General features: G+C 35.1%; 1 long non-coding RNA gene across 1 annotated transcript; it reads left to right on the top strand.

Annotated features, from left to right (window-relative positions):
* The first annotated feature begins 1,959 nt into the window (after positions 1-1,959).
* LOC110330241 lies at positions 1,960-11,488 on the top strand. The gene is made up of 3 exons (XR_002380950.1): positions 1,960-2,007; positions 5,890-5,923; positions 11,159-11,488. It is a non-coding gene; the product is annotated as an uncharacterized LOC110330241 (long non-coding RNA).
* Positions 11,489-12,500: the final 1,012 nt, after the last annotated feature.

Genomic DNA, 12,500 nt, shown 5'->3' with positions numbered 1-12,500 from the left:
AATGTCTGTGTGTGTGTGAATGTCTATGTGTGTGTGTGTGTGTGTGTGTGTGTGTGTGTGCCATAGTAATCATGTGGAAGTAGAGGAAAAATTATATATGGGTCCCATGGGTCAAACTTAGGTAAACTTACAGCAGCTGAATTTACTGAGCTATCACAACTATCTACAAAACTTTTAAATAAATAGTTTATTTGTAAGTAGTTGTCATGTTTCATAAACTTGGAATATTTAATAAAAATTGAACTAACTTAATATTGAAAGGGTAGAAATGAGGCTTATAATGTTTAAATAATTTTCCAAAAAATGTTAGTCGTGTTAGGTAAGTGTTTCAACTTGAAAACATCACATTCCTTTTCAGCTATATGGTTCAATTGGGAAGTTTTGTTTATTGTCTTTTCAGTTTTCTAATATGGCCTTGGCTTCCATAAGGCAGAGGTCCTGACATGGTTCACAAAGCGTTTGACAGTTTCCCTGATGGAGGCTTACAAGCCTTGCTCATTTCCATCATTTAAAGAAGAAGTAAGAATGTAAAACATCTTATTGATATGTACAATACTCTGCAAATGGGTCATGTTTACAGACTCACATGAAATCTAAAATTACTCTGCAAATGTAAAGATCGAAAACAATAGCCAGATTTCCTAAATTCCTCTATTCAATTTTTGAAAGCACAAATCTTTAAATAGAGAAGAAAGATCACAACCATTCTTGGATCATTTTTTTTTAGTACAATATAAATAAACATTCACAATAACTAAAACAAGTAATTGTCATCAATGGAAAGGATATAACACTAAAGATTTATGCTGCCTCCATTAAATTAAGTCACATTTTCTTAAATGTGATATATGCATTATGTAATATATATACATATATATTACATAAGACAATCATAAATAAAATACAAATAGCCTTCAATATTAAATTTTTACCTGAAAGACAGAGTACACTTTGTGTAATTTAAAGAACACGACATTTTTTCAAAACTTAAAATTTCTCATCCCATAATGTTTGTCTGATAAGCTCTTTTTACGCTATAGAATAATAGTAAGACAATCAAGGATTTATATAAGAAAGTCATATATTTCCTCCTTAGCTTCTTCTCACATTTTCACTTTATCTCATTGTTGATGCTAGCATCACTCAGGTATTTTATGTTCTTACAATGCCCCCTGTGTTTTAAGTATAACCTTGAATGGGTCTTTCAAAAGTTCCTCTGCACAGAAGTTTAGTTTTAGTCTTTATTTTGGTTACACTGTGTGGTAATGGACCTAGTCATCAGTGATGAACTTAATAGTGAGCTTGGTCCTGGATGGGATTCATTCATAGTGTGTTCTCCCTTGGGTGGGCTGTTATCAAATAGAGGCAGAATGTACTTTTTCTGGTCTCCTGCTTTCTGCCAAATTCTTGGTCCTTCTGTACCTGTTCTTGCCACAGACCTCTCACAAAACATGAACAAAAGGAATCAGTGTATCTGTAACCTTCAAGAATTGTCAGCTAAATCAAATTCCTTCCTTTACCAAGAACTCATTTTGGGTCTTAGTGTTAAAGAAACATAGAAGGAATGAGACAACTGTGTGAATTTCCACAGTTCAAAAATATAGAATTACATTTTCATGTTAAAATTTACAGGTTTTACAATAAAAGTCATATTTCAAAATTATATCTTCTTTGCATATCCTGTTTCCTATGCCCTTTCTAATTCTTAATTGTTGACTAACAATAACAGACATGACAATTATCCCTACTTTACATATTATAATATCAATGAAATCAATGAATTATTCGGGACAAATTGCTCACAATTTGAATAGATTGGACTTTTCAAAAGAATTAAGTCAAGCTTCCCTAAGAAACTGGAATAACCTGTTTGCCACAAAAGAAATGTGGATTGTATTCCTGGCTCCCCTGGGATCTCAAATGGAATTTTCTGGTTTCTTTGGAGATTCAATTAGGTCCTAATGATGTTTTGCTGGGGCAGACAGGTGAAAGGATGTTTTTGCTAAAGTAGACATGCAAAAGAATGAATGATGTTTAGAAAGAATATAAAGATGAATCCACAGACAGTTGGAGGAGGCTCTAGCATTGGTTCCCATTGCTCTGCCTTCCTAGTCTTGGTTTAGCTAGCCTCACCTGCCAGTGCAGCCTCGTGGTTTATTCTGGATTGAATTGCTGCTGATGATTCTCATGTAGTGTCTACCAAGTGGACTGAACTGCAGCTGCTGGATTCATGTTTGGTGGTTTGCTAGTAGACTGAACTGCTGGTATCCTGATGAGGAAGGGTGGAATCACCCCCAAAGAACTATTTCTAAACATGTCAATTTCCTCCACAGCCTATTAATCTTTGATTTCCTTTGATAGCCTCTGGTGGGCCAGAAGGGAGGCGGAAGCATTTAAGAATACATATTTAATTAGGTTTTGAATAATTTAAGCCTACATGTATCTTATGAATATTTGTTAACAATAAAACTGCCCAGTTGGATTAGGTAGTTAGTGGCTGATAAAAATCTGATTACTCTTTCCCCTGTGAACTTTGGGTGGTGGTGTAGTTTTCAGAATTTAATGTAGTCAACTTGGTAAACCCCTGTAATTTTTCAACATAATTGGCATTGTTTGCATAAAACTATGAACTGCAAGAGAAATATTAAATGTTAGTTTTCTGTGGTCATTTATTTTCACTATTGTTAGAAAGAAACAGTTGTAAAATTTTGATATGTTTTCATTAAATTGTATGAAGAAAGTACATTACAGGCTAGAGAGATGGCTCAGCCATTAAAGGCTAGGCTCACAACCAAAAATATAATAAAGTACATTACATAATAAGCAGTAAGAGAGTAAACAAGGAGAAAGGGGAAAACTATCAACTATACCTGTCACTCAGTCAGTCTGTCTCTACGGTCATCCTTCTATCCTTTAGTTAAAAAGTAATAGATAAATAAATAAATAAATAAATAAATAAATAAATAAAGCATAAGGACTCAGATATAGGTTATGTGCATCAGTAACTGCATTCAATTACCCCAAAAATTAAATAACAAGTTGAAACATAAGAAAATTAGAATAATTGCTTAGAATTACGCCTGTGTTCATATTTTTTCTTTCCTGTGATTAGACAGATACACAAGTATAAAAATAAAAGATACTACCTTGTGAATCATACTTTTACAATGAAAAACATTATTATTAGCAATAATTCTATAAATTTAAAATGCATGCAAACAATCACACACAATGAAAGAATATGATTTGTATTTGTCTTTTTAATGGAAACTTCAAATTCTAACTATTCCATTAAATTTGCAAACCTAATGTTGCATTAACTTTTATTTAAGCTAATCTTCCCTCTTTTCCCATTTATATTTTTAAAAGTTGTTAGCAAATCTCTTTCCCCCAAGAATTAACTTTTTGAATTGGAATTTTTGCCATATGGTCTTTTATTTTCTCTTCCTAAATATTTGATAAACATTATCTGGAACCAATTAACACACTGATCATTTCAATCTTTACTAAAATCCTTTTAATGACTTTTAAAGGAAAAAAAATGTTTATATTTACAAACTTTATATAATACATTAATCTAGTATATCATGCAGAGAGAAGAAGACATTGAAGTCTAATTTAACATTAGGTCAGTTATAGTTTGGTAAAATATTCTCAGATTGATCTTCTGAATATAATAATAATTTTCTGGTAGAAGACTCAAGGCACCTTAGGAAATTGTAAAACAGTTATGGGTGAAATTCTGAGAGGGTTCTAGAGAGTTCCCAGAAGAGGGTTTAAATGTACTGAGTAAGGTATATAGCTATAATAGAATAAGCAAGTAAAACCTCAGAAAATGGGCAAGAAAGAAGCAGTCCCATGTAGCTTGGGAGTTCTTCTGAAGGCCAAGGACACAATTCTGACTAACTCTTGAGATAGTTTCTCTCTTGAAACTGTCACCTTACTTTCTAGCTAAGCACATACGAGTTGTCATATAAATGTATTTGATGCTTCCTTTCTCACTGCATGAGACAGCCTTGTTTAAAAACAAACTGAAACTTCACTTTTTCGTTTCTCTGCCACACATTAAGACAGAAACTCCATCTTCTGCTTCACCTTCTTAAGGACGAACTTACTCAAGTTAACTATTTTCTCTGGAAGCTTCTGGACAGATCTTGACAATGACAAGGCTAAAAAGAAGCCGCACACTTTCCTTCACTTGGGAGACAGTTATAATGGGGGACCTGACAACATGTACTGTCACTTTACAGCCCCATATGTTAAAAAAGATTTCTTGCAGGCTGTTTAAGCAGAAACTCCCAGGGCGGCCCTGAAACCCAGCGGGAATTGATTCTAGGACTCAGGAGTCACAGTTCTCTGGCTTCAGACAGCTTTGGTGACCTCTTCAAAGTCCTCACAGGGATTAGGCTGTCACACCTTGTCAGGTAAGCTAAACTTTTAGAGCTTCATCCTTTGCAACGTTTGCAAGTGTTCTCATTACAGTAGAACTTCTTCTTCCATATCCTCTATATTTAATTTCCATTTCTCCTGTATTAGACTATTTCCCACACTCAAATAGACTTGCTATTGTTTCTAAACCCCCTTTCGCCCTGCCAGAATCTTAAAGGAATGCCATCCCTCATACCATCACCTCAGCTACAACATTTCTATTACATATTGAATAAAACCTCCATGTCATCTCTTGAAAATATTACTTATCATTAAGCTTAACTCAAATGTTACCTTAAAAATATCTCTTAAGGACTGGGCAGATGACTCAGCAAACCTTGTATAACTATACATTCTTTGTAACCCTAGTTTTATCAAGGAGGAAGGCAGAAACAAAAATCACTCATGATTGCCAGGGAATAACCTACCAGACAAAACAACAAGTTCCAGGTACATTGAGAGAGCCTGGCTGGAGGAACTAAGACAGAACGTAACTGAGGATGCTAGGTCTCTAACTCTTCATATACATGTGCACAAACATACATTCAACACACACGTCCATGCAACCATACACGTATATTTAGATCTATTTGGAGTCTACAAGTAAATATAACTGTAGAATAAATAACATAATCTTGGTATTTACAAGTTTAATAGATAAATAGGCACTATAATATCATAGCTTAATTGGTATTCAAGAGACTTTCATTTGATGAGCCAAGAACAAAATGCATCCTTCAAAGGCATATTCTTCCACAGACACTTGCTAAAATAAATACATTTTGAAGTCAGCTCAGGTAGACCCTCTGTTTTGAACATTTTGAGAGTACAAATTGTTCCTTATGTTTTGAATATTCCAATATGATTTTATTATAAGTAGAAATCCAAATGCTAAAATAAATACCTGGAAACCTTAAAGAGTGATGAAATAGGATTGTACTTTTTATGCCTTGCTGTTTCTAGATTATATGTCTTCCAAAATCTAAGAGGCAATAACATATATAATAACATCTCATGTCAAGGTACACCAATGTTTTGGAAGGGCAAATAACGTGCTGTGTATCATCCTAAGAGAAACTACTCTGATAGACTTCATAAAAATGGTAAAAAAAAAAAAAATAACAAACTTAGATATATATAAGGGACAGATTGTTAATTAATGAACAATTTTATATATTGTAAATTATTTATGACAATTAATTTTGATAGTTTAGAGAATCATCAATATTTTAAAACTGAGAAATTTGAACATGAGTGGAATGTAAACAATGTTTCAGACAACCTTCAGGAAAAAAAGTTTAAGTAAATCACAGTAGGCTAACTATGACAGGTGGATATTACAGGGTTATAAGTAGAAAACAAGGAGGTTTAATTAAGGTGCTTTTAAAATGTGATTTATACATAAAAATACAGTTATTTGTATTCTACATGGTCATGTAATATTTTTCCCCTACTTTACAGATGAGCAAATTCTAGTCAAGGAAAACTAACAAAGGTCAGTGTAATATATAATATCAGAAATTTGTTTGCAATCAAAGCCTACATGACTTTTGAACATATGTGCTTGGCAATGACTTTTAAAAAGTACTTTATAAAACAACAGCTCTGTGAATGGAAAATGGGGGTAAGTGGAGAGCCTGGGAAGAGGGATGAAGTAACACTACGGATGTTGAAAATGCCATGAGGGATTCATATTATTTTATGTTCACTTAAAATGTGTATATATGGAACCCTGCCTGGCCACAGGAGATGGCCACTTCAGTGCTCATATTGTTTTCTGCTAGGGGTCTCAGCTTGGGTCACCCCCAGGATCCTCCCCCATCCCTGATTTCTGGCTCATCCCAGTGGAGGAAGGGGGACATCAACCTACTCAAAACACCTTCTATCCTAAATTAGTCATGCCTACAAGATGTGCAAGCATAAAGATGGAGCAAAGATGGAAAGAATGATCAATCAATGACTGCCCCAATTTGAGACACATCCCATGGGAGAGAGACAAACCCTAACTCTATAATGTTACTATGCTATGCTTACAGAAAAGAGCCAAGCACAACTGTCTAGAAACCTTAGAGGTTTTATCCACCAGCTGTGGAATTCACCCACAGTCAAACATTACATGGAGCTCAGGGAATCTTGTGGAACAGGTGAGGGATGGAGAACTGAGGGAACCAGAGGGGTCAAGGACACTACAAGATGACATAGAAAGTCACTAACCAGCCGGGCGTGGTGGCGCACGCCTTTAATCCCAGCACTCGGGAGGCAGAGGCAGGTGGATTTCTGAGTTCGAGGCCAGCCTGGTCTACAGAGTGAGTTCCAGGACAGCCAGGGCTACACAGAGAAACCCTGTGTCGAAAAACCAAAAAAAAAAAAAAAAAAGAAAGTCACTAACCTAGGCCCAGGGGGGCTCACAGAGATTAAACCACCAACCAAAGAGCAAGCACGGGCTAGACCTAGCCTGCTACTCACTTGTCACAGAAAGCTTTCTCTTCATGTGAATCCCCTAACAATTAGAGCAGGGGCTGTCTCTGACACTATTGCTTGTCCTTCTCCTAGCTAAGCTGCTTCGTCTGGCCTCAGTGGAAGAGAATGTGCTTTGTCCTGCTGTGTGTTGATGTATTAGGGCATGTTGATTCAATTGTGGAGCTTCCCCTTCTCTGAGAAGAAGAGAAGGTAGTAATGGGGGAGGGAGTTGTTACAGTGGGGCTGGAAGGAGAGGAAGGAAGGGGATATAATGCAAAGTGAATAAATGAATAAAAAAATAATGAAAGAATATGTATACCTAAGAGTATATTGTGTGTACATAAATCCACACACAAACACATATATACACATGTATTTATATGTATGTATTTATATGTGTATATATAAAAACTAAAACTATACATGCATACATGTGTATATATATATATATATGTATGTATATGCATACATGTGTATATACATATATATGTGTGTATGAACTTATACCATAGACTATGAAATCCTCTTTCCAAAACCACATATTAGCTAACAAAGACCAAACAAAAACAGAGTGCAGTCAGGGTAATGCTCTTTCAGGTTTGTGATAGAGTGGTCTAAGAGACACCCAAATCAATATAGACCATTGCTATAGTTCTTGGTTGCCTCCCAGGAACTGAGGAAAGACCCTTATTGCTGAAGGCGTTATACACTTCAGAAACAACACTAGAACGAACCTAGCTGCAAATGCCCATGAAGCCTTCTCTCTGAGAAGTAACCATCATAGAGCTGAAAGCAGCTATGGCAGCTGCCAAGAAGCAAAAGGCCATAAACAGGCCTACCCATCTGTAAAGCCTGTGAACATAATGACCATCATAGCAATATACCTCTAAAGGTATGATAATGACACTTACAGTATAGGGATATCAATAACCATCTAATGGACTTAAGACCTACCCAGTAGAAAAGAATTCATGCCAGGAACTGCTGGTTTGCTTATCCCCTGTGGATGCTGAAGTTGAAGTCTCTAGTGGAGAACTTATAATTGCTGCCTCCCCAAACCAGTGTGATTTCTAACTGAATTCTAAGACCTATCTTTGTACCCACAAATTAAATGTATCTCTCACTCTTCATTAAAAGACTTGTCCTTTGTAACAGACAGGGATCATTAGAGAAAGCCATAACTGAGCAAAATGCAGAGATTCCCAACCGAACATAGATGTCCAACCTCAACTGATACACCTACAACACAACTCCTATAACTAAGGCTTGGGGAACATGATAGCATGGCGTAGGGTGGGGTGGGTGTATGAACCAGAAGATATTTGTTGTGTGCTGATTTCTTCTATATATGACAGGGAATCTGTACTCATGCTCAGCAATAGGTTAAATAAGACCTAAACAAGACCTGAAAAATAACACTCACTGACGTCAATAAGATGGGGAAAGTCTAACAAGGCCCCAGGTCTAGATAAAAAACAAAGGCAGGTTGATGAGAAAAATCAGTCTTCTCCAGAGATAAATCCACCTATAGATTATCCACTCCCAAGGTATATGAAGTTAAATAGTTATAAATGTGAACTGCACTAAAACTGTTATTTTTATTTATTAATGTGAATGTGTGTATGTGACATAATAAGCAAAGAATAGAAAAGTAATAGACTATGAGTGTTGAGAACTTGGGAGAATGTGGAAGGAGTTGATGGCGTGAGAGGACATGGGGAGTGATGTAAATACAGTATGCACATATAAAGTTCTACAAATATTGATTAATATTTAAAGAATACTTTGTTTCATAAGTGAAATTTAAGTAACTCAAGTTTGGAGAACATGCTACGCTTGTTTTCCAATTCATAAGTTAAGTGCATTATAGCATCCGTTCAGTTAATAGTGAACTATGACGAGTACTAGGTGGTCTTGTGAGAGGAGGAGAAACCCCCCAAATGGCTCTTCTTTCCCAAAATGAGCATTTGGGATTTGAAACTTCAAAAGTTTGACTACAAACTCTTTTATTGCTTAGATGTGTTAAAGGCCATTCTGTTCTGAGACCCTCTTAATAGCTTTACCTGTTCTGAGCAAGTATTAATGACTGCTGTTTAAGAATAGATTAACTACATGTGCTGAATAATTATCGCGGCATGCGGGGAGCCTAGGTAGCTAACATTTAGCACACTGGTATAGTTTATATACCTGTGCACCATATTAAACAATTTATAAAATTGGGAACATAAAGAGATGGAAAGGGAACAGGGTGAGCAAGAGAAAAGGGTGAAGATGGGTATGGAGAAGTAGTGCAACAAACTGACAGATTAGGGATTATGAGGGAGATTATGGAACAAGAAAGGATATGTGAGAAACAGAGGTGTTACTGGGTCTAAACCTTTTAAGTTTTATATATATATATATATATATATATATATATATATATATATATATATATAATAGCTGCCTGGTGTACTTTGATTTGAATCGCTCCTTAAGGTAGTCTGGCTCTCTTTCTGCAGCCTAGGCTGTTTTCCAATTCCGTCATTTTTTCTAAAAAATTTGCTTCAGTTGCCAGAGGTCTGGGGTCACAGGTGAAGACTGCCATATCTTGAAAAACAGAATCTTTCCTAAGCAACTTCTGAAGAAATGACATTGGCACATGTCATAGGAGGGAATTTAGGCCACCAGCAGCTGTAATTTCACATCCTAAGAATGCTGGCATTAATTTTCAAAGAGTCTTTTTCTTATCATTGGCATCTTAAATGGCAGATTTTACTATGTACACTCTATTAGATAAGGTCGATTTCAAGAAACAGATACGCTGTTAAGGTTGCCTTGGTGACCACGATGTGCTTTGCAGAAGCTTTGAAAGGAAATACTTCCTAGTGCAGCTGTATACTTCTGCATCTCCGAGGAAGGGGGGCCGACTCAGGAAACTGACACATGTCATAATGCGCTCCAGAGTCAGAAATTTCAGACGAGTCTTTAAGATTTTCCAAATCTGCCTTTTCCCAAATTTGTGATTGGATTTTAAAAAACCTAATCCATCTCAAAAATAGGTTTTCCTGACTTCTTTTAGGCCTCAGTGCTTGTGGGGCGTAATGCTTCTGCTTGCCAGCTTCTCCTGCCTCCTGCTCACTTCTGTGGCCTCTAGCAATAGTTCTGAGTTTTTCTCTGTGTACCTAACACTAACAACCTGTCGCAAATCCCACAACAGTGAGCATCCACATAAGCGGGAGGTTTTCTGCCTGCTTAGAAAGCCTGAAATTAGCACTAAAATGATACTGAAAATAATTGTATCTTTTTCTGATGACTGAAAACTACTTCAGTTTCTGGGAGTACCCTCGAGTCATCTTCAAATGTATTAACCATCCTTCCTATTATTTGTAATTTCTTTTTTCCTCATAAAAGTCAAGTGGAAAGATAAATTAGTGCACTGAGCTTTCCAGTAACTCAGACTCCAGATAAATGAAAATATATTGCAATTGTGTGTATTAAAATTGAAGAACGAATCATTTCCTCAGATATAAGATTAGAGTAAATGACCTCTAACTTCCTCTCTAATTCCTTTTCTGAGAGTTCTATGATCCACACCAATACAGTTCAGAGTTTCCCGCTCCTTTACAGTGATTGCTTTCCCACGGTCACACTTGCGTCTGGATTCTCTCTCCACTTAAACACCTGGGTTAATAAAGGATGTGAAAGACGAATATGATATTTTTATTTGTATCATAGTAATGTGAATTTTTAAAAATTTAGTTGAGTTTTGAGTCTTTATGATTCCATTGAGAACATATTATTTCTGAGTTTCATATCAATTCTACTAAACAATTTCCTATCAAGATGCTATCTTTGCAGGAGGGGTAAAACCTTTGATAATTGTTAATATCAAGGCATTTTCAGAGATTCTGAATAGAATTCATTCCTACTTGTAATACTTTTGATATCAAGGAATTTTCACACAATCTGTGTAGATTCCATTCCTACCTACAATACTTTTGGTAAATTTTAATATCAAAGAATTTTCAGTCTATGTAGACTCTGTTCCCATCTAAGCTCAGAATAATATTTCATCATGTAATTATCATTTGGTGCATTTTTAATTATTTGTATTGAACCTAGTACATCTATAAGCACTTGGGATAGAATATTAAAACAAAACATATTCTGACCTCCAGTGAGGTTATATTTTGCTTACTTTCATGGCACTGTGATTTCAAAATAAGTACTTCTGAACAATTAATCTTTAGAGGATATTTTATATTCTTCTTCTTTGTTTTGTTTTCAGATTCTCCATCACATGTCAGGGTAAAATGTGGATTTTGTACTGAAAACAGGATTGGAATATTTCACCTTTCTTACACAAAACAGAGAACCTTGGAACTTTCAGTAGGTAAACTATGTTTGGACATAAATACAACACAATTGTATATAATTATCAAATTCAATATTTACTCAAAGGATAAAGGCCTGGCTGGGGACAAGTTTCATGGTGATATGCTGAAGATTATAAAACAGTGTCATACAATGAACCTGGAACAAATAATATATTTATATTGGACATTATGAGACAAAATTAAACCCTTTTGCTCCTTTCTGTAATAAACCAAGTACATGGGAATTATTTGTAGCTATGTTTAAGGGAATTTTCACTTGAGAGATAAAGTGTTCATAGCTCGCATATGGTCTAAGACTTGATTGAATGATAACCCTTCCCTATTGCTTACATAAAGCATTTGGTACTGGAACGATGACAAACTAATGTCTCTTACATTTAACTTAATGGTGTGCGTGTATGTGTGTGTGTGGGGGGGGTGATGTATACACATTTGTGTGTGTATGTCTGTGTGTGTGCTTGTATGTGTACAAGTACATACATATTGCCATGCTATTTAATGTGAACTTACTTCTTTCAGAAATGGCTCAGTCTGTTCATTCTTAGAATGAGGTATCACATAACTCCACAGAGCTACATAAAGCTGCATGTTAAGCCATGCAGCTTTTAATGAAATTGCCTTATAATGAAACGCATTATTTTCAACATAGGACTGTGTAGTCACTGTATTTAGGTTTCCTTTCTTCTATGAGTTTCTTTTATTTTTTAGGTAAGAATTATTTCGCAGTGTAAGATGAGTATTATTTCATCCTCTGTGCCTCTATGCTTTGTTACTAAGAAGAGAAAAAAAAGAGTCTTGTTCTTCTTAATCTTTTTTTATTCCTTGAGACAAAGCTGTGTATTTTCTTTCAATTTAACATATTCCATCTATATACTCTTAAAAGACTTCAAATAGGAACTTACTATTTGTTATAACTTAATTATCATAATAGCATCTGTGAATGTTTTATTCTACCTCCAATATATAAGTTACTGTCTGAGAACATAATTATAATGTATACTATATTAAATATTGTACATTAATGAGCCAAATGCTGATGTTCTAAAATATGGAGAACAAGAAAATACTGATTTTTTTCGTATTTTTATAAGTGAAATTTCTAACAATGTTTAAAATTGAATGAAAATGCTTTTCTAGATATCCATCTCAAGGATAAACTAGTTATCTTACATAATTTAAAAATAAACCTTGTTTATTTTTGAGAAATTTTTATTGGTTATTTTATTTATTTAT

This window comes from Mus pahari, chromosome 13, assembly GCF_900095145.1.
Source record: "Mus pahari chromosome 13, PAHARI_EIJ_v1.1, whole genome shotgun sequence".
NCBI classification, from domain to species: domain Eukaryota; kingdom Metazoa; phylum Chordata; class Mammalia; order Rodentia; family Muridae; genus Mus; species Mus pahari.
The sequence above is the reverse complement of the archived record's forward strand: the minus strand, read 5'-3'. Positions and strand labels throughout refer to the sequence as shown.